Below are 24,553 nucleotides of genomic sequence, written 5' to 3'. Positions count from 1 at the left end.
TCCATTTTTTTAGTATATTCTGTGTTCCAGTCAATGCACCTAGATGCATATCCAATGATAAGCAAAATAGTCTTTGCTCTCATGACATTCCAGACTATGGGAGAGCCATACATCAATCAAATAATCACAGAAATGACTATATAAATACATATTAAGCAAATACTTCTAGAGAAAAAAGCTGTATGACAAAGGAAATTGACCTAAACTAAGAGGATCAGAGAAGTCAGGAAAAGGTTCCCTGATAAATGACACATGAACTGAGATCTGAATGGTGAATAGATATACAATGTATGTTGGGGAAGGGAGTTTTTCGAATTGGAGGAATGCTAAGTACAAAGGCCCTAAAGGGAGCATGTGGAAGGAGGGGAAATGACATGCTCCAACAACAGAGAGAAGACTAGTATGACTGGAACTCAGAAGCCACAGAGAAGAGTGATAGGAGATGCAGCTGAAAAGGTATAAAAAAAACTCACAAGTCAGCCTGATAAGCTGGGTTAAAATTTAGGTTTTTACGCAATGAAATATTTTTTTTCTTCTTTAAATTTTATTTAACACAAAGCTACAGTGTCATAATGGTTTCAGGAGTAGAATTTGGTGATTCATCACTTACATATAACAGCCAGTGCTCATCCCAACAAGTGTCCTCCTTAATACCCATCTCGCATTTAGCCCATCTCCACACCCAACACCCCTCCATGAACCCTCAGTTTTTTCTCTATATTTAAGAGTCTCTTATGGTTTGCCTCCCTCTTGGTTTTTATGTATTTTTCCTTCCCTTCCCCTATGTCCATCTGTTCTGTTTCTTAAATTCCACATATGACTAAAATCATATGATATTTGTCTTTCTCTAATTTCACTTAGCATAATACATTCTAGGTCCATCCACATTGTTGCAAATGGCAATATTTCATTCTTTTTGATCACCAGGTAATGTTCTATTGCATATCTTTATCCATTCATCAGTCAATGGACATTTGAGCTCTTTCCAAAATATGGCTATTGTTGATCGTGCTACTATAAACACTGGGGTGTATTTTCCCCTTTGAATAAGCATTTTTGTATCCTTTAGATAAATACCTAGCAGTGTGATTGCTGAGTCACAGGGTAGCTCTACTTTTAATTTTTTGAGGAACCTCCATACTGTTTTCCAGAGTGGCTGCACCAGTTTGCATTCCTATCAGCACTGCAAAGGGTTCCACTTTCTCTGCATCCTCACCAACATCTGTTGTTGCCTGAGTTGTTAATGTTAGCCATTCTGACAGATGTGAAGTGGTATCTCATTTTTTATTTGTATTTCCTTTCTGATGAGTGATGCTGAGCATCTTTTCATGTGTTGGTTGGCCATCTGGATATCTTCTTCAGAAAAGAATTTGCTCATGTCTTTTGCCCATTTCTTCACTGGACTATTTGGTTTTTTTGGGTGTTGAGTTTGGTATGTTCTTTATAGATTTTAGATACTAACCCTTTAGCCAATATGTCATTTGCAAATATCTTCTCCCATTCTGTTGGTTGTCTTTTAGTTTTGTTGACTGTTTTCTTCACTGTGCAGAACATTTTTATCTTGATGAGATCCCAATAGTTCATTTTGGCTTTTGTTTCCCTTGCCTCTGGATACATGTCTAGTAAGAAGTTGCTGCAGCCAAGGTCAAAGAGGTTGTTGCCTGTTTTCTCCTCTAGGATTTTGATGGTTTCCTGTCTTACATTTAGGTCTTTCATCCATTTTGAGTCTATTTTTGTGAATGGTGTAAGAAAGTGGTCTTCTGCATGTCACTGCCCAGTTTTCCCAACACCATTTACTGAAGAGATTGTTTTTTCCCCATTGGATATTCTTTCCTGCTTTGTTAAAGAGTAGCTGGCCATACATTTGTGGGTCCATTTCTGGGTTCTCTATTCTGTTCCATCCATTGATCTATGTGTCTGTTTTTGTGCCAGCACCAGCTTTGTAATACAGCTTGAAGTCTGGAATTATGAGGCCTCCAGCTTTGTTTTTCCTTTTCAATATTACTTTGGCTATTCAGGGTCTTTTCTGGGTCCATACGAATTTTAGAATTGTTTGTTCTAGCTCTGTGAAGAATGTTGGTATAATTTTGATAGGGATGGCATTGAATGTGTAGATTGCTTTGGGTAGTAATGACATTTTAACAGTATTTGTTCTTCCAATCCATAAGCATGGAATGTTTTTCCATTTCTTTGTGTCTTCTTCAATTTCTTTTGCAAGTGTTCTATAGTTTTCAGCATACAGATCTTTTTACCTATTTGGTTATGTTCATTCGTCGGTATTTTATGGTTTTGGTGCAATTATAAATGGGATTTATTCCTTGATTTCTCTTTCTACTGCTTCATTATTGATTTTTGAAATACAACTGATTTCTGTACATTGATTTTATATACTGTGGTTTTGCTGAATTCATGTATCAGTTCTAGCAGTTTTTTGGTAGAGTCTTTCAGGTTTTCCATGTAGAGTATCATGTCATCTGCAAAGAGTCAAAGTTTGACTTCTTCCTTGACAATTTGAATACCTTTTACTTCTTATTGTTGCCTAATTGCTGAGGCTAGGACTTCCAACACTATGTTGAACAACAGGGGTGAGAGTGGACATCCCTGCCATGTTCCTAACATGATTAGGGGGAAAGCTCTCAGATTTTCTCCATTGAAGATATTAGCTTTGGGTCTTTCCTACATGGCCTTTATGAAAAGAGGGAGGTGATATGACTAGCTTTATGTTTTAGAAAGATAACACTGAACATTTCAGGTTCTAGTAAGACAGTTGATTCAGCTAGGAGGAAAATAGTTTTGGTTTTTTTTTGTATAAAATAGAAAAAAATATTTTCACAATTCATAGCTGAGCTTGCAGGAAAGAAACAGTCTCATATACCAAAGACAAAAACAAAAAACTAACAAACAAAACAAACAAACAAACAAACAAAAACAAAGACAGAGCATGAAGCAAACAATAAGGCCTGAAACTAAGAGTTGGGGGTAGGGACACCCAGTGACAGTAAAAGGCTTGTTTCAAAATTCAAGCAAGACAGGGGATAAGAAGTAGGACTAATGGATAGTTGCCTCTGGGACCTCTACATAATCTAGAATCTTTGAAAGGAGACTCCAGAGGAAAAATCCACTCAACCTCACAGAGATATAAGCAAAAGTTTATCTTCTTCTACCCTCTGGATAGGGAAAAACGTCTTCTGTAAGAAAACTTAGGTCTGACTTTACTCAGTTTTGTAGTTTGACTTCACACTATCCATTCCCAATTCTCAACTCTAACATGAAATTTGTCCCACGCCAATGATAACACAGAGTCCCTTTGTAGAAGCAAACTCATCTCCCTGGCCATGTAAGATTCTTTAGAGGGGGGAAATTCCTGCTTCAAAGGAGCCTAAAAACTCAGGGGGATCCCATCCACCATCAGTGAGAGTCAGAGGAACATAACTAACACACACCAGGATCAGACTTCTAGGACTTCAAGCTATTGAACAAAATATTGGAGAAGGCATAAAAATATGCTCAAAAGTTTTAAAGATATTAAATAAAAAATTGAAAAGAATGAGATGTAGGGGAAAAAAAACCATGAAAATCTGAAGACGAACCAAATAGAACTTCTGGAAAGAAGGTAAAAGTAGTAAAGAAAATGAAAAACAATGAATGTATCAAAAAACAGGTACAGCTGAAGAGGAATGAATATACTAAAAGCACAGAGCACAGTACAGAGAGATAAACATGTGGAAACTATGATAAGAAAGATTAATAAAAATTTGGACTAGGAGATCCAACAAGCATATTATAAAAGTTGAGGCAAACAGTAGAGCAAATTTAAAGGCAGTAATGTTCAAATAAATAACATCTGAGAAATTTTCCAGAACTATTAAAAGACATGAATACTCTGAAAAACTGCAAACCAAAGCCTCCCTCAAACAATACATACACATGATAGTCAAACTAAAAAGAGAAAAAGAAGATCTTAAAAGAAAAAAATGACGAAAGGTAGACTTAGAAAGAAGATCAATTAGAATGAGAACAGACTTCTCATTACTTTTAAAGTTATCAAAAGAAAATAACTGTCAACCTAGAATTCTATACTCAGCTAAACTAATACAGAAGAATAAGGGTAAAGTGAATCCATTTTAGGCAAAGATTGAGAAAATTAACTCACAAGTCAAAGAAAGGTAGTAGTTTCAAGAAAGGAAATTAAACTTCAAAGGAAGAAATAGAACACAAAAAGCAATGTTGAAAAATTCTGTAAACATATAAGTGAATATAAATAAGCATTGACTGAAAGAATAAGAACAAGAGTAGTGATTTATTTATTTATTTTTGCATGAAAGTAGTGATTTATTTTTAAGGCTATAAAAAATCAATGTGGATCTAAAATAGTACACAACCTTATGAAAGATTGGTGTGTGGGGGGGGGGGTGGGAGAGAATAAGAAAGGACACTCACTAGTAAGCAGGATGTTGTGCTCAATATTCAAATATTCCTAGGACAACATACTGTTTAGAAGAAGGGCTGGAAATACTAACAATAGATTTTGTTAAATATGGATATTACAAATTTAACTACTAAAAGAATAGAGAATATATAACTTCTGAACCAATAAATAGTGGGGGTAGAAAGTGCATAAAGAAAACAAACATATATAAGATAAAAGGAAGGAAAGAATTAACATAAAAGAATCATGACAAGTAGAAAGTACAAAATACAAAATAAATTAGAAATGATAAATATAAATGTGCCAGTAATTCAAACAAAAACAAATGGATTAAACTTATCAGTTAATAGAAAGATACTCTCAGACTGAATTTTTTAAATTAGGCTATATGATGTTTATTAGAGACAGATGAAAAGAACTAAGAAAAGATATATAATACTTCTGTTTCCAGCCTTCGTAGAATAACCGAGACTGAATGTATCTCCTACTGTTAACAACTGGAAAACTAGGAAGGAAGGAAGGAAGGAAGGAAGGAAGGAAGGAAGGAAGGAAGGAAGGAAGGAATGCTTCCAAATATAGGACAACAGGCAGCACAGGGCTGTGATCTCTGAGAGAAGGAAAACAAGATGAGCCCTACAATCATTCCAGCTTTCTATCGGGAGACAATTTTCCAGTCTTCAGTTCGGGAAAGAAATTTCAATCAAAGCACCGTTGATATGCTGATATGAGGAGACAGAAATAAGCATGTGAAATGTGTGGGGTATAATTTCAGAAATGAAGTGTCTACACACACAAAAAGACATCCAGGAATTTCCCCAGGAGTTTCCTTGAGTCTGATACTGAATACTCAGCCATGAATATATAGAGTCAAACTCTAGAAGGCTGGGAAAGAACCCCCAGAGAGTTCTAAAGTAAACAAAACCACAGCTGATACACAACTGGGAAAATGTGTTTGAACCTGCTGAAATGAAGAGTCCTTAATGAACACCCTGGTTGGGCACTTAATAGAGAACACAGAAGGGTCACACCATAGTGGTAGGGTTATACTAGTCTTAGAGAAAAAGCTAATTTAAACCTGCCCCATCAAAGCTTAAAGATAATCTCGAAAGTATCGGTTGATCTGCAAGCAATTTAACATCCTGCCAGGAAAAATATAACACTCTTAAAAGGAAAACGACAAAGTCTAACATTCAACAAAGTAAAATTCACAATGTCCAGCACCCAATTTAAAAAATACCAGACACGTGAAGTTGCAGAAATGTAACCTACAGCAGGATACAAATCAGTCAATGTAAATAGATTAAAAATTGACATAGGTCATGGTATTAACAAGGGCTTTAAAACAGCTATCATCCATGATACAAGAGATAGTAATATGGTCTGAATTAACCCAATGTCACAAACAACTAGACAAATGGACAAAATATAGGAAGAAAAACTTGTTTACACACAATGGATAGGTAACAGAGAACTATGATCTCTGAGGGAAAGAAAACAAACAAGGTGAACCCTATCGTTGCCATAGCATCTTACTTAGGTGCAAATTCTGGATGATGAAGGAAAAGGAACCAAAACACAGTCTAATTATATCAATGAGTTTGAAAGATAAATATCAGAATTCAGGGAAGCCAAGGTGTCTAGAATTTGTGGAGCAGATCACCAGAGAAAAGGGAGCTATGCAGAGATGGAGTTCCAGAAATCTGCACATACATGAGTGAAACTCATGAATGAAGCCAGGAAAAGAACTTCCTAGAAAAGAACAATTATCAGGAAAACTGTGAGCTAGGCAATTCCCACATCTGATATAGGGCCAGAATGCATTCAAAATCTCATCATCGAGAGTGGAGACACTTTGATGTCACTGACTATACAAGGCATTCAACAGAAAAGTAGGAACTCAATAGAGAACCCACGAAGGTCACATCTTAGTAGAGAGTAAAGGTTATCCCTATTCTAGAGCTATCCTAAGGAGTTTATAAATAATCCTCAAAAAAATAAAGTGAATGTCAAGTAACTTAGTTTGGCAAGATAAATCCAATACTTTCAAAATCCAGTTCTCAACAATGTAAAATTAACAACATCCAGAATACAATCATAACTCACTAAGTGGGGCCAGAAGTAGGAAGATGAGATCCATAATCAAGAGAAAAGTCAGTCAACACAGAATCAAATGTGTCAGACATAATGAAATTAGCAAACAAGGACACTGAAACAAACACTATAAATGCACTAAATAGGCATTTAAGGACTTAAAGGGAAAAAAAAAGAAGAAGAAAAGTAAAATACATTCAAAAGAACCAAATGGACTACCTGAAGATGAAAATATAATCTCGGAAATAAAAACTTCACTGAATGGAATTAACAGCATATCAGATATGTCAGAAGATCACTAAATGTGAAGACACAAAAAATGGCAACTATACAAAGTGAGGCAAAAAGATAAGAAGATAGGGGAAAAATGTATAGATTATTAATGATCTGTTGAGCAATATCAAGTATCTAATGTACTTTCAATTCAAGTTCCAGGAAAATATGAGAAAGAGTAAGAAACAAAAAATATCTTAAGAAATAACGGTCAAATATTTTCTAAATTCAATGAAACTTATAATGAAATATTATAAACATAAGGAAAACAACATTAATTTCAACTGTGGAACATTCTATTGCTGAAAGCCAGGGGTAAAGAGAAAAAAAAATTTAACCAGCTGAACTTGACTTCAGATTTCTGTCTAGAAACTACACAAGGCAGAATATAAGGAAAAAGAAAAAGAGCGAGAGGCAAACCAAGAAACAGACTTTTACCTATAGAGAACAAACTGATAGTTACAAGAAGGAAGTTCAGTGGGGATAGGTAACAGGGATTAAGGAGTTCACCTGTGATGAGCACCAGGTGTTGTACAGAATTGTTGAATCACTTTATTGTACACCTTAAACTAATATTACACTGTATGTTAACCTACTGGAATTTAAATTAAAACTTTAAGAAAAAAGAAACAACTTTGCCAAAATGCTCAAAAAAACAAACCACAACAGCAAAAAACAATTCCTACCAACTTACAATTCTCTACTCAGCAAATACATTCTTCAGAAATGAAGGTGAAATAAACACTTTTTAACACAAATAAGACCTGAGTTGATGCCAACAGAACTGCAAGAAATGTTTAAAAGAAATTCTTCTAGCAAAAAGAAAATGAGAGTCAATGAAGACTTGGATCCACTCAAAGGAATGAAGAGAAAAAAAAAAGTAAATATGTGGATGAATAAAAAAGCCTTTCATTCACCTCACATTTTAATTTATTTAAAGTGAAATGATGAGTTTAAAGTGAAAATAATAATAATGCACTATAGGGAACACAATATATGAAGAAGTAAAATGTAAGAACATTAGGATAAATGATAGGACATAGGAAATGAAAGTGTACTATGAAGTAATATATTATTTGAAGGTAGACTATGACAATTAAGAGACGCATGGTATATACTGTAGAAAAAGAAGTTAAAAAAAAGATGTATGGCTTATATGACCATAATTAAGATAGAATATAATATTTAAAACTCACTATAAAAGAAGGCAGGCAAGGTGGCACAGGCACAAAGCAACCTGGAACACTCCAGGCCCACACCTGCATCGGCTCCAGCAACCTGCCAAGGTGCCCCACCCGTGGAATGCCCCAACTTGCACCCATATCAACTTCAGCCATCATACCATAATGCCTTCTATATAGAAAGACACCTCCCCCCCTGCCCCGACTTGTACCATTTCAGCATTTCAGCTTCAGCTGTCCTGCTAGAGTGCCCTCCGTACAAGGAGTCCCAGGACCACTTAAGCTTCCGCTCACTTCAGCTTCAACTGTCCAACCAAGATGCCCTCTGTGCAGAGAATCCCAGGACTGCCCAAAACCATGCTCACTTTAGCTCCAGTCATCCCACCAGGGCAGCCCCAGCACTGAGTGTCCCAGATCCCCCAGCCCATCCAGCCACAGCTTGAGCCAGCCAGTGAAATTCACCAGACACACCCAGCCTACAAAGGGAAAGATTATACACAAGAAAGTTACTTCAAGTTTAGGAAAAGTAGTTGTTTTGCTTAATTCATAGAAATAAACATAGAAAGTCAAGGAAAATTAAGACAGAGGAAATATGCTCCAAATAAAAGAAAACATACAAAGCCTTAGAAAAAAAACTAAATGAAGTGGAAATATCCAACCTACCTGACAAAAATATCAAAGTAATGATAATAAACATGCTCATTACACTGGAGGGAAGACTGGATGAACTCAGAACTTCAGCAAAGAGATAGAAAATATTAAAAAAGAACCAATTAGAGTTGAAAAATATAATTACCAAAATGAAAAAATACACTAGATGGAATCAACAATAGATTAGAAGACAGAGAAGAATGAATCAGCAATGTGGAAAACAGGGTAATAGAAAGTACCCAAGCTAAACAACAAAAAGAAAAAGGAATTTTAAAAATGAGCATAGGTTAAAGGATCTCTTAGTCAACATCCAGTGAAAAAATATTCCCCTTATAGGGGTTCCAAAGGGAGAAGAGGGAGAAAAGGATAGAAAGCTTATTGGAAGAAGTAATATCTAAAAACTTCCCTAACCTTGGGAAGGAAACAGACATCCAGGTTCAGGAAACACAGAAGTTCCAAATGAGATGAACCCAAAGAGTTCCACATCATGACTTAGTTAAAATGTCAAAGATTAAAGATAAAGAGAGACTTTTATTTATTTTTATTTATTTGAAAGAAAGAGAGTGCGTGCAAGAGCAGGGGAGGGGAGGAGAGAGAGAGAAGGAAAGAGAGAGAAAGAAAGAAAGAGAGAGAAATAGAGAAAGAAAATATCTTAAGCAGGCTCCATGCTCAGCATGGTGCCCAACATAGAGCTCAATCCCACAACCCTGGGATCATGACCTGAACCAAAATGAAGATTCAGACACTCAACCAACTGAGCCACTCAGGCACCCTAAAGAGAATTTTAAAAACAGTAACAGAGAAGAAACTAGTTACATACAAGGCAAACCCCATAAAGCTACCAGCTGATTTTCAGCAGAAACTTTGCAGGCCAGAAGAGAGTGGCATGGTATATTCAAAGTCCTGAAAAGAAAAAACCTACAACCAAGAATACTCTACTCAGTAAGGTTATCATTCAGAATTGAAGGAGAGATAAAGAATTTCTGAAACAAATGAAAGTTAAAGTAGTTCACCACCACTAAACCAGCCTTACAAGAAATGATAAAGGGACTTAATTTAAGTAGAAAATCCCATAATTACAAGAAAATTATAAAAGGAAAAAATTTCATGAGTAAAAGAAAATATACAGTAAAAGTAGTAGTCACTTACAAAGCTAGTATGAAAGTTAAAAGGGAAAAGTAGTAAAATCAATTATATCTAAAAAAGGTAGTCAGTGAAACTCACAAAATAAAAATATGTAAAACATGACAACATATTCATAAAATACGAATATGAAGGGAAGGAGGGAATAAAAATAAAGTTCTTTTAGAATGCATTAGAAGTTAAGTGACCATCAACTTAATATAGACTGCTACATACTTATGATGTTATATGTGAACCTCATGGAAACCACAAACCAAAAACCTATAATAGATACCCAAAAAAAATAAAGAAAAGGAAAGTCAAGCATAACACCAATCACAAGGAAAGAGAGCAAGAGAAGAAACAGACAAGAACTACAAAACGACAATAAAACAATTAACTAATAAGTATATACCTATCAATAATTACTTTAAATCTAAATGGTCTGAATGCTCCAATGAAAAGACATAGGGTGATGGCATGGATAAATAAACAAGACCTATCTACAGGATGCCTGTAAGATACTCAGTCCAAACCTAAAACACACATACAGACTGAAAGTGAAGGGATGGAAAAATAATATTCCATGAAAATGGAAGTGGAAAAAAAAAGCCAGGGTAGCCTTATTTATATCAGACAAAATAGACTTTAAAACAAGGACTGTAATAAGAGACAAAGAAGTATATTATATAATGATTAAGGAATCAATCCAACAAGAGGATATAACGGTCATAAATATCTATGCACCAAACATTGGAACACCTAAATACATAAAGCAAATATTAACCGATATACAGATAGTGATTGACAGTAATACGATAATAGGAAGGAACTTGAACACCCCACTTATAGCAATGGATAGATCATCAAGAGAGAAAATCAGTAGGGAAGCAGGGTCTTTGAATGACATATTAGACCAGATGAACTCAACAGTTATACATAGAACATTCCATCCAAAAACAAGAGAATACACATTCAAATGCACATGGAACATTCTCAAGGACAGATCATATGTTAGGCTACGAAAAAAAAATTCTCAATGAATTTGAGAAGACTGAAAACATATCAAGTATCTTTTCTGGCTACAATGGTAAGAAACCAGAAGTAACTACAAGAAAAAAAAAAACTAAATTAAAAAAACCCCAACCAAACAAAAATACAAACCCACAAAAAATGTGAGTGCTAAACAACATTCCACTAAATAACAAATGAGTCAACAACAACAACAACAAAAAATCAAAGAGATTTTAAAACACCTCAAGATAAATGAAAGTGAAAGCACAACAGTTCAAAATCTTCAGGACACAGGAAAATTAGTTTTAAGAGGAAAATTTACAGTAATGCAGGCCTACCTCAAGAAACAAGAATAATTTCATATAAACAACCTAACCTTTGATCTATAGGAACTAGGAAAAGAACAAACAAAGCCCAAAGTTACTAGAAGGAAGGAAATAATAAAGATCAAAACAGAAATGAATGAAATAGAAACTAAAAAACAATAAAAAGATCAATAAAACTAAGAGCTGGTATTTTGAAAAGCGTTTAGTCCGACTCTTCAAGAAAAAAAGGAGACCCAAGTAAATAACAAGACATGAAAGAGAGAAGTAACAACTGACACCACAGAAATACAAGGGATAATAAGTCTGTTATAAAATACTACATGTGTCAACAAATTGCACAAATTAGAAGAAATGTATAAATTCTTAGAAATATACAATTTCCAAAACTGAATCAGAAAGAAGTAGAAAATCTGAACAGAACTACTATTAACAAAACTGAATTGGTAATCAGAACACTCCAACAAAAAAAGTCCATGACCAATGGCTTCACAGGTGAATTCTACTGAACAATTAAAGAACAGTTAATACCTATTGTCATCAAACTATTTCAAAAAGTAGAAGAGGAAGGTAAGCTTCCAAATACATTTTACAAAGCCAGCATTACTCTCATATGAAACCCAAAGACACTACAAAAGTAAATAAATAAGTAAAACTAAGGGCCAATATCCTGATAAATACAGATACAAAAATCTTCAACAAAATATTACCAAAACACATTCAACAATACGTTAAAGGCTCCTTCACAACAATCAATTATGACGTACTCTGGGGACACCAGGATGGTTCAATATTCATAAATCAATCAATGTGACACACCACATTAAAAAAATGAAAGAGAAAAACCATGTGATCATCTCAAAAGATGTAGAAAAAGCATTTGACAAAATTCAACATCCATTCATGATAAAACTCCCAATAAAGTGGGTCTACAGGTAACAAACCTCAACATAATAAAACTATATATGACAAACCCATAGCTAATATCATACTCAATGGTGAACAATTGAGAGCTTTTTCTCTAAGATAGGAAATAAGAAAAGATGTCCACTCTCACTACTTTTATTCAATACAGTATTGGAAATCCTAGCTATTGCAATCAGATAAGGAAAAGAAATAAAAGGCTACCAAGTTGGTAAGGAAGAAGTAAAACTTTCACTGTTTACAGAAGACATGATACTATACATCTGAAAACCCCCGGACTTCAAGCTGTATTGCAAAGCTATAATCATAAAGACAGTATGGTACTGTCACAAAAACAGACACTCAGATCAATGCAACATAATAGAGAACCCAGAAATAGACCCACAGACATATGGCCAACTAATTTTTGACAAAGCAGGAAAGAACATCTAATGGAATAAAGACAGTCTCTTCAGCAAGTGATGCTGGGAAAACTGGACAGCGACATGCAGAACAATGAACCTAGACCACCTTCTTACACCATACACAAAAATAAACTTAAAATGGATGAAAGACCTAAATGTAAGACAGGAAGCCATCAAAATCCTTGAGCAGAAAGCAAGCAAAACCTCTTTGACCTTAGCCACAGCAACTTCTTACCCAATATGTCTCTGGAGGCAAAGGAAACAAAAGCAAAAATGAACTACTGGGACCTCATCAAAATAAACAGCTTCTGCACAGCGAAGGAAACATTCAGCAAAACTAAAAGGCCACCGATGGAATGGGAGAAGATATTTGCAAACGACATATCAGATAAAGGGTTAGTATCCAAAATCTATAAAGAACTTATGAAACGCAATGCCCCCAAAACAAATAATCCAGTGAAGAAATGGGCAAAAGACATGAACAAACACTTCTCCAAAGAAGACATCCAGATGGCCAACAAACACATGAAAAAATGCTCAATATCACTCATTGCCAGGGAAACACAAATCAAAACCACAATGAGATACCGCCTCACACCAGTCAGAATGGCTAACATTAACAACTCAGGCAACAACAGATGTTGGGAGGATGTGGAGAAAGAGAATCTCTTTTGCACTGCTAGTGGTAATGCAAGCTGGTGCAGCCACTCTGGAAAACAGTATGGAGGTTCCTCAACAAATTAAAAATAGAACTATCCTACGACCCAGCAATTGCACTACTAGGTATTTATCCAAGGGATACAGGTGTACTGTTTCGAAGGGACACATGTACCCCAATGTTTATAGCAGCACCAATCAACAATAGCCAAAGTATGGAAAGAGCCCAAATGTCCATCAATGGATAAATGGATAAAGAAGATGTGGTATATATATACAACAGAGCATTACTCGGTAATCAAAAAGGAAGAAATCTTGCCATTTGCAACTACATGGATGGAATTAGAGGGTATTATGCTAAGTGAAATTAGCCAGTCAGAGAAAGACAAATATCATATGACTTCACTCATATGAGGACTTTAACAGACAAAACAGATGAACATAAGGGAAGGGAAACAAAAATAATATAAAAACAAGGAGAGGGACAAAACATTAGAGACCCATAAATATGGAGAACAAACTGAGGGTTATTGGTGGGGTTGTGGGAGGGGGGATGGGCTAAATGGGTAAGGGGGCACTAAGGAATCTACTCCTGAAATCACTGCTGTACTATATGCTACCTAATTTGGATGTAAAGTAAAAAAATAGAAAAAAGAAATAAAAGGGGAAAAAATGACAATTAAATGTTTTCTTTTCCAAAAGATATATATACATATATATATGTATATATACACACACACACACACACACACACACACACACACACACATATATATATATATCTGATAAGGGGTTAATATCCCAAATATATAAAGAACTTATACAACTCAACAACAACAATAACAAAACCCACAAATAAACCAATTAAAAAATGGGCAGAATCTGAATAGAACTTTTTCCAAAAAAGACATATTGATGGCCAACAGACATGAAAATATGCACGTCACTAAGCATCAGGGAAATACAAATCAAAACCATAAAGATATCACCTCACACCTGTCAGAATGGCTAAAATTAAAAAAAACATAAAACAATAAAACAACAGGGGTGCCTGGGTGGCTCAGTCGGTAAGCGTCCGACTTCAGCCTAGATCATGATCTCACCATTCCAAGTTCAAGCCCCGCAGCGGGCTCTGTTCTGACAGCTCAGAGCCTAGAGCCTGTTTCAGATTCTGTGTCTCCCTCTCTCTCTCTGCCCCTTCCCCACTCACACTCTGTCTCTCTCAAAAATAAACATTAAAAAATAAAAAAACAATAAAACAACAAGTGTTACTGAGGATGTGACGAAAAAGGAACCTTCATGCACTGTTGGTAGGAATTTAAATTGGTACAGCCACTGTGGGAAACAGTATGAAGTTTCTTCAAAAAAATTAAAAATAGAAATGCCAAGTGATCTAGTAATTCAACTATTTGGTATTTACCCAAAGAAAAGAAAAACACTAATTTGGAAATACATATGCACCCTTACGTTTAGTACAGCATTATTCACAATAGACAAGATATGGAAGCAATCCACAAATTCATCAATAGATGAATGGATAAAGATGATATGGTAGATAAATACAGTGGAATATTACCCAGCCATAAGAAGGAATACAACATGTAGAACCTACAAAACATAGCAAATGAACAAACAAGACTTAAACAGCCCCATAAATACCAAAAACAAACTGGCGGTTGTCATGGCAGAGGAGGAGATGGAGGGCTAGGCAAAATGGGATCTGGGAGGCATAAGTTTCTAGTTATGGAATGAACAAGTCATGGGTTTAAAAGTTATAGCACAAGGAATATAGTCAATGGTATTGTAGTAGCATTGGATGGTGACAGATAGTAGCTACACTTGTGGTAAGCATAGCATAACATACAGGTTGTCAAAACACTATGTTGTACACTCGAAACTAATGTAGCATTGTGTGTCAACTATAGTTCAACTTTTTTTAATGGAGGAAAAAATTAAAAATAGAACTACCATATAATCCAGAAATACCACTTCTGAATATATATCCAAAGGAAATGAAAACACTAACTCAAAAAGATATCTGTACCCCCATGTTTATTGCAATATTATTTACAATAGCTAAGACATAGTCTTATCACAACAAGTTGTGATATACATATAGGGAACCCTCATGCACTGTTGGTAGGAATGTAAATTGGTACAGCCACTATGGAAAACAGTTGGAGGTTCCTCAAAAAATTAGAACTACCATACAATCCAGCAATCCCACTTCTGCGTATATATCTGAAGGAAATAAAATCACTATCTTGAAGAGATATCTGTACTTTCATGTTCACTGCAGCATTACTCACAATAGTGCAGATATAGAAATGCCTTAAGTGTCTGTGGGAAGATAAAGAAGGAAAATGTGGTACACATACATACATATACACACACGCACACCCACACACAGAAATATTATTCAACCACTTAAAAAATGAGAAAATGGGGCACCTGGGTGGCTCGGTTTGTTGAGTAGCCAACTCTTGATTTCGGCTCAGGTCGTGATCTCATGGTTTGTGGGTTCAAGCCCTGTGTCAGGCTTTGCACTCATCGGATGGAGCCTGCTTGCGATCTTCTGTCTCCCTCTTTCTGGCCCTCCCCGACTCACACACACATTCTCTCTCTCAAAAATAAATAAATGTTTAAAAAAATGAGAAAATCCTATCACTTGCAACAACATGGATAGACCTTGAAAGAATTATGCTAAGTGAACTAAGTCAGACATATAACGACAAATACTGTGTGATCTCACTTATGTATGGAACATAAAAACAAACAAACTCACAAAAATTTAGACTTACAGTTACCAGAAACAGAGGTTAGGGGGAAGGGAAATAGAAGGAAGGTGGTCAAAAGGTATAAACTTCTAGTTATAAGATAAATAAGTACAAGGGATATAATGTACAACATGATGACTATAGGTAATTCTGATACATAGAAAAGCTGTTAAGAGAGTAAATCCTATGAGTTCTGATCACAAAGAGATTTTTTTCTTTTTTCTTTTTATTGTATCTATATGAGAAGATGGATGTTAGCTAAACCTATTGTGGTAATCATTTCACATGTATATCAAACCACCATGCCTTAAACTTATACAGCAATGTATGTCAATTTTTTTTCTCAAAATGTGGGGGAAAAAAGAAGGCAGAAAAATAATAAAAAAGAAACAAAAAATGGGACAAATAGAAAATAACAACATGGTAAACTTACACACAACTATGTTAATGATTACATTAATGTAAATGGTCTAAACACTACAACTAAAAGACAGCCATTGTAAGATTGGCTACAAAAAGCAAGATCCAACCATATGCTGTTTAAAGAAATATGTTTTAAACATAAAAACCTAGAAAAATTAGAAACAAAAGCATGGAAAGAGATATGCCATTCAAAAAATAATCTTAAGAAGGCTGAAGTGGTTATATTAATATTTCATAAACTATACTACAGGATAGGAAACATTATAATGGGTAAAGGGATGAATTCATTAAGAAGTAATAATAACCCTGGGGCACCTGAGTGGCTCAGTCAGTTAAGCATCCAACTTCACCTCAGGTCATGATCTCATGGTTCACAAGTTTGAGACCCGCATCAGGCTCTCTGCTGACAGCTCAGAGTCTAGAGCCTGCTTCGGATTCAGTGTCTCCTTCTCTCTCTCCGCCCCTCCCTGCTCATACTCTGTGTCTTTCTCTCTCTCTCAAAAATCAAAAAAAACAAAAAACAAAAACAAAAACAAAAACATATATATATATATATATATATATATGAAGTAATAACCCTAAATCTATATATATCAAAAACATACCTTCAAATACATGAACTAACATGATATAAATAAAAGAAGAAATACAAATGCACAAATACAGTTGGAGATGTCAATACTCTTCTCTAAATAAGTGGTAGAACAAGTAAATAGAGATTCAGTAGGACGAGAATTGAAAAACTTGACCCAATTGACAGTTATAGAACATTTCATCCTAAAGAAAAGAATGCACTTTCCTTTTAAGTGTACATGGAACATCCAGTAAGATGATTACATTGTACATAACAAAGCCTCAATTAATACAAAAGACTGAAAAATCAATAACTGGAAAGATATTTATTTAATCTCCAAATATTGAAAATTAAATGGTACAAAATAACATAAGAGTAATTAGAAAATTATATTCACATAAAATAAAATTAAAACATATCAACTGTATAAGGTAAAAATTCCACTTCTGGCATGGCAGTATGGCAGAATCACTCCCTAGAGAAATTAGTGAAAATTGTAAAAAACCAACTTTACCTTGTCTTTAAATAGGTTCTGGAAAGGGTCCTAAGGACATATAGGAGATGAAGTAACATTTTCAAGAAAACTAACTAAAACTAGGAACAGTGAAAGTCTGCGGCATCTGAACTATGACCTATTCCCTCCTTACTCCCAGCTAAGCATAAAGGGAAATCCACTACAGATGGGATGCATCCAAGAACAGTGCTTCCTCTCCCCTCAGTACCTGGTCAGGAACTAAACTATCTTTCCAGGAAAGACAGGATATCAGCTTTTCTCATCCCATCTCAAGCTATTTGTTTAAAAGGCTAAGTTCCTGGAAAGTATTTCTAGGAAATGGGGGCTCCCTTCTTATGCCCATTCTTTACACACAGGCTCGCAGTTCTATCTTATTTGTGGCTTAGTAAGAATACTATGCCTCTGATTCTCCTTGACACAGGTTTTTCATAAATAGGGGGTTCCATACTTGCAGATGCATGACAATAAGACCAGGGGCTACAGCCACACTTTCCACCATCCCTACCAAGTGCCTAGATCCTAAAGTAGGCATGCCACTCAAAGAGAAGTGCACCACTGTCTTCATACAAGCTTGAGAGCCATGGCTCAGAGATTGTGCCTGTGAAGAGAGGGAGGCCATAAAACAAGATGTTCCTAAGGTCTTCCAAAGGGACTTCCTTCATTTGTTTTTAAAACTTTTTTTAAGTTTATTTATTCATTTTGAGAGGAGAGAGTGAGCAGGGGAGGGGCAGAGAGAGAGGGAGTCAGAGAGAACCCCAAGATGCAGGGCCCAAACTCACGAACCCTAAAGTCATGACCTGAGCTGAAATCAAGAGTTGGACGCTTAACTGACTGAGCCACCCACGTGCCCTGGGATTTCCTTCATTTTTAATAGACTGTGGGGAAGTTCAAGCCCAGGACAGTCTCAAGAATGAAGGGTCTGGTGAAAAGATTTGGAGGGTATGGCGAAAAGAAATTCAGAACAGTGGTAAACTCTTTATAGATATAAAATAAACCATAGGTCAGCTACTTTACCAGAGAGAATCAAGGAACGAGGCTGCTAAGAAGAGCATTCTCAGGTCAGAAAAACTCAAATACTGAACTAAAAACCTATCCCTATAATGGAACCCAAATTTACTTGAATCAGTATGTGAATCAATTTATGCTTGAGGGCGCTGTTGAAAACAATAAAACAAACAGCCAAGAATTCATGGAGCTTAACAGCTGAATGTAGTCTGGAAGCAAGATAATCAAAAAGGACTCACCAAAACCATAGTCATTCCAGGGTAACTGTGAACATACCCAAGGCTGCCCCTTTTGAGAAACATCAGAGGCTTCATATTGCAAGGAGAAGGGCAGGAACAGACTTCACTAAAATAATCTAACAAGTCACTAAAGATATAAACAAATAGCATTTTGGTTTCTGTTCCAGCATGCAAAGAGCTTGGAAATCATGACTCCCAACCTCACAAGATGAAACAAAGCTGAAAATCTGACAATAACAACTCTTCTTTGATCAATCACAGAATTAAGAACATAGAACAAACCACTACTCCCCCAAATGCAGATAAAGGTAAGTACAGAGAATCACAGCTTACCAGGAACAGAAAGTGACACTGAAGCTAGCCACATGCAGTAACTGACTATTTATTGGGAGAGTGAGCATAGACTAGCTTGAGAGATAAAACCTCCTGGGGTCCCAGCTTTAGGGAAGCCCCCACATTTTCATTATTTTCATCTCTAAGAACCCAACAAATTTTCAGAGAAAAACCCTTACATGCTTTTGGCAAAGTGAGGAGAAAAGTAGCCATTTTGAAATAATCCTAGAGCATCCTGTTCTCCTTGACAAAGGTCTGCCCTCAAGGGAGATGATTTCTTCAGAGCATAACCATGATTTGAACAGAGCCTAATCAATGTGGAGGAATGGAATACCTAACTCAGATACTTTTCAGCTTTCCCATATCACCTAAGAAAAATAAAAAGGATGGGGCACCTGGGTGGCTCAGTCAGTTAAGTGTCTGACTTTAGCTCAGGTCATGATCTCATAGTTTGTGAGTTCAAGCCCCACATAGGGTTCTATGCTGACAGCTCAGAGCCTGGAGCCTGCTTCGGATTCTGTGTCTCCCTCTCTCTCTGCCCTTCCCCAGCTCGTACTCTGATTCTCTCTCAAAAATAAATAAACATTTAAAAAAAGAAGAAAAAAAGGCTGAGAAATACTTGTGAAGGTCACATCCCAGAGACACAAGCCCACTGAAAGACTATGACCTAATCATAGGATTATAGAATACTTCTCCTCCACCCACAACTTACTACCACATCGACAAGCCTCCTGTGTAATAACAAGGGATTACAGTTGAAAGAACTACAAGGTTCAGACTCTGTTTAAGAAGTCTCTAAGTGAACCCGAAGACAATAGAGAAAACAAAAAGAACAAGAGAAAAATTTAGCTTTGACATGTACAGTTACAGCAAATGGTAATCACAACCTAACTCACAGATAAACATAAAACTTCACTCTTAAAGACCTATTTACCTCAGTAACTTTTACCCAATACAACATATTTGGTTTCAAAAAAAAGTTACAGGACATACTCAAAGGCAAAAAACATAGTCTGAGAAGACAAAGAAAGTAACAGAATAAGACTTGTATATGCAGAGATTTGGAAATTATTAGACAAGGAATATAAAATAACTACAATCAGTATTCTGTGGGCTCTAATGGAAAAACTGGACAACATACAAGAACAGATGGGTAATGTAAACAGAGAGGTGGAAACTCTTAAGAGCTTAAAAGGAAATGCTAGTAATCAAAAGCACTGTAACAGAAATGAAGAAGGCCTTTGATGGGGTCACCATCAGACCGGAACCAGCTTATGAACAAACTGGTGAGCTTGAAAATCCAATACAAATTCCCAAACTGAAATTCAAAGAGAAAATATAAAGGAAAAAGAGGAAGAAAATCTTCAAAAATTGTAAGACAATTTGTTTTTAATTTTTTTTGACATTTTATTTGTGTTTTTTTGAGAGACAGAGAGAGACAGAGTGTGAGTGGGGGCAGGGTAGAGAGAGAGGGAGGCAGACACAGAATCTGAAGCAGGCTCCAGGCTCTCAGCTGTCAGCGCAGAGCCTGATGCAGGGCTTGAACTCATGAATTGCAAGATCATGACCTGAGCAAAAGTCAGATGCCCAACTGACTGAACCACCCAGGAGCCCCCCAAAATTTTAAGGCAATTTAAAAAGGTATAATACACACATAATGAAACTATCAGAAATATGAGAGAAAGGAACAAAAGAAATATTTAAAGTAATAATAACAGGGGCGCCTGGGTGGCTCAGTTTGTTGGGCGACCAACTTCAGCTCAGGTCGTGATCTCACAGTTCATGAGTTCGAGCCCCGCATCTGGCTCTGTGCTGACAGTTCAGAGCCTGGAGCCTACTTCAGATTCTGTGTCTCCCCATCTCTCTACCCCTCCCCTGCTCACACTCTGTGTCTGTCTCTCAATAATAAATGTTAAAAAAAAAATAATAATAACAAATTGCAAAAATTAATGACACCAAACCAACAATCCAGGAAACACAGAGAACACAAGTGGCAAAAAGTCTACATGTAAGCATATAGTATTCACATTGCAGAAAATAAAATGCAAAGATAAAATCCTGAAGAAGCCAAAGGGAAAAACTCACATTACCTATAGATGAACATGGATAAGAATTACAGGACTTCTCTTCAGAAACCATGCACACAAGCAGAGAATGGAGTAAAATATTTTAAGTATTGAAGGTCCTTTCTGCCTGTGGACGCCGCTGAGTAAGCATCGTGAAAGTCTCCCCTCCCACCGTCCTCATGTTTAAGTCAGAGTCTCCCAAAGAGCCTGAACAGCTGCAGAAGCTTTTCATTGGAGGTTTGAGCTTTGAAACAACCAATGAAAGTCTGAGGAGCCATTTTGAGCAATGGGGAACGATTACAGACTGTGTGGTAATGAGAGATCCAAACACCAAGCGTTCCAGAGGCTTTGGGTTTGTCACCTATGCTACTGTGGAAGAGGTGGATGCAGCCATGAATGCAAGGCCACACAAGGTGGATGGAAGAGTTGTGGAACCAAAGAGGGCTGTCTCGAGAGAAGATTCTCAAAGACCTGGTGCCCACTTAACTGTGAAAAAGATTTTTGTCAGTGGCATTAAAGAAGACACTGAGGAACATCATCTAAGAGATTATTTTGAACAGTATGGGAAAATTGAAGTGATTGAAATCATTACTGACCAAGGCAGTGGCAAAAAGAGAGGCTTTCCTTTTGTGACCTTTGACGACCATGACTCTGTAGACAAGATTGTCATTCAAAAATGCCATACTGTGAATGGCCACAACTGTAAAGTAAGGAAAGCTTTATCTAAGCAAGAGATGGCTAGTGCTTCTTCCAGCCAAAGAGGTCAAAGTGGTTCTGGGAACTTCGGTGGTGGTTGTGGAGGTGGTTTTGGTGGGAATGACAACTTTGGCCGTGGAGGAAACTTCAGTGGGCGAGGTGGCTTTGGCGGCAGTCGAGGTGGTGGTGGATATGGTGGCAGTGGTGATGGCTATAACTGATTTGGTAACGATGGAAGCAACTTTGGAGGTGGTGGAAGCTATAATGATTTTGGCAATTACAACAATCAATCTTCAAATTTTGGACCCATGAAAGGAGGAAATTTTGGAGGCAGAAGCTCTGGCCCCTATGGTGGTGGAGGCCAATACTTTGCCAAACCACAAAACCAAGGTGGCTATGGCAGTTCCAGCAGCAGCAGTAGCTATGGCAGTGGCAGAAGGTTTTAATTACTGCCAGGAAACAAAGCTTAGCAGGAGAGGAGAGCCAGAGAAGTGACAGGGAAGCTACAGGTTACAACAGATTTGTGAACTCAGCCAAGCACAGTGGTGGCAGGGCCTAGCTGCTACAAAGAAGACATGTTTTAGACAATACTCATGTGTATGGGCAAAAAACTCGAGGACTGTATTTGTGACTAATTGTATAACAGGTTAGTTTCTGTTCTGTGGAAAGTGTAAAGCATTCCAACAAAGGGTTTTAATGTAGATTTTTTTTTTTTGCACCCATGCTGTTGATTGCTAAATGTAATAGTCTGATCATGATGCTGAATAAATGTGTTTTTAAAAATAAATAAATAAATAAATAAATAAATAAATAAATAAATAAAGTATTGAAGGAACAATCCCACCAACCTAGAATTATATATCTGGAAAAGCTATTCTTCCAAAGTGAAGAAAAAATAGACCTTCTAAGGCAAACAAAACCAAAATGAATTTGTTGCTAGTAGATGTGCCTTAGAAGAAATGTCAAAAGAAAATTTTCACAGAGAAGGAAAAGGATATATGTTAGGAACTGAGATCTATGTCAATTAAGGAAGAGAAAACAGAAAAAGAATAAGCGAAAGTGAAATAAAATCGTTTACTTTTCTTATTCTTAACTGACCTAGCAGATAACAGTTTGTTCAACATAATAGCAACAATATATTGGAAAATTATACCTTATGAATAAATAAAATGATTGACAGCAATGTTATAAAGAATAAGAGAAAAGATTTTCAAACACTCTATTTCAAGATACCTGCATTATCCCTACAGTTGTAAAGTGTTGTTTAAAAGTGGACTTAGTTCTAAGTGTATATTAAAAATCTATGGTCACCACTTAAAAAAGTTTTTTAAAAAGAACTATATTGGAGTCCCTGGGTGACTCAGTTGGCTAAACAGCCAACTCTTGATCTCAGTTCAGGTCTTGGTGTCAGAGTCAAAATTTCAAGCCCTGCACTGGGCTCAGTGCTGGGTGTGAAGCCTACTTAAAAAAAAAGAAAAGAAAAGAAAAGAAAAAGAACTATATTGATATGCTAACAAGAGATAAAACAGAATCATATAAAATGCTCTATTAAAAAAAATGCTCTATTAAAACCATAAAGGCTAACAAATGAGTTGAATACAAAAAAGAAACAAAGAATAGAACAATGAATAGAAAATAGTTACAAATATGGTAAATATTAATCCAACCATATCAATAATCACTTTAAATGCAAATGGACATATACACAATTAAAACACAGAATGTCAGAGGCACCTGGTTCGCTCAGTCAGTAAAGTGTCCAACTCTTGATTTCAGCTCAGGGCATGATCTCATGATCATGAGATTGAGCCTGCATTAGGCTCCACTGCACTGGGCATGGAACCTGCCTCAGATTCTCTCTCTCCCTCTTCCTCTGCCCCTCCCCAACTTACGCTCTCACCCTCTCAAAAAAAAAATATATATATATTTTTTAATGCAGAACATCAGAGTGAGGGGGGAAAAAGCCAACTATATATATATTTATTTACAAGAAACTCACTTTAATATAAAGATGCAAAAAAAAGATAACACTAATCAAAGGAAGGCTGGAAGAACTATATTAATTTCAGAGAAAGCTGATTTCAGAGAAAGGAAACTTATCAGAGATAAAAAGGAGGCATTACAGAACTATAAAAATTTAATTTATCAAGGCCTAACAATCTGTGACTTCTGGGGAAAATAAAGGAGTAAGAAGCCCCTAAGCACACCTTGTTCCATAGATACAACTAGGTAACACACACATCAGTGTAAATAACCCAGAAAATGACCCAAAGATTGGCATAATGGACTCTCCACAGCTAAATGTAGAGAAGAGGCCACAAGGAAGAGTGTAGGAAGGGCAGAGACATGATCGGAAGCTAAACGACCTGTGGGGCTCTCTGTTAGAGGGAGGAATGCCGTGAGTGCAGAGAGGAGAGAGGAATAGACTCTCACACTGGGGAGCCCATGCAGGAAAGACGAAGCCCATAACATTTGGCTCTGAAAACCAGAAGGGCCAAATTTTTCAAGTTCTTACAATCAGCAGGACTTAACCCTTGGAACTTTAAAAATCAGCAGGCTTGGATCTGGGAGAGCTGGAAGGGCAAAAAGAAACTGAGTCCCTGCCCTCAAAGACACAGCACAACAAATGGCCCAGCAGAAATACAGCACTGAAGCAGCAGTTTGAAAAACACCTGGGGTATATGGGAGATTGTTTACTAATCTAAGGACATGTGATGGAGATCTTTGGGAGACTTCTCCAGGAACAAAGGAGCTGGTGGGCACCATTTCCCTCCCCTGCCCCCAGCCTAGGCACACAGACATCTGTAGAAACCAGTGCTGCTAACACCATACCATACTTCTGACTTGAGCAGTTCTG

The 24,553-nt window shown here is 36.5% G+C and overlaps 1 protein-coding gene and 1 pseudogene across 10 annotated transcripts in view; one reads left to right on the top strand and one right to left on the bottom strand.

Annotated features, from left to right (window-relative positions):
- TSGA10 (testis specific 10) overlaps positions 1-24,553 on the bottom strand; it is a 166,600-nt gene that overhangs the window by 40,021 nt on the left and 102,026 nt on the right. The window lies entirely within an intron of this gene.
- Positions 21,165-22,376, top strand: LOC106968729 (heterogeneous nuclear ribonucleoprotein A1-like; annotated as a pseudogene).

The sequence above is a fragment of the Acinonyx jubatus genome, chromosome A3 (assembly GCF_027475565.1).
Source record: "Acinonyx jubatus isolate Ajub_Pintada_27869175 chromosome A3, VMU_Ajub_asm_v1.0, whole genome shotgun sequence".
Lineage (NCBI taxonomy): Eukaryota > Metazoa > Chordata > Mammalia > Carnivora > Felidae > Acinonyx > Acinonyx jubatus.
This window is presented reverse-complemented; position numbering and strand designations above follow the sequence as displayed.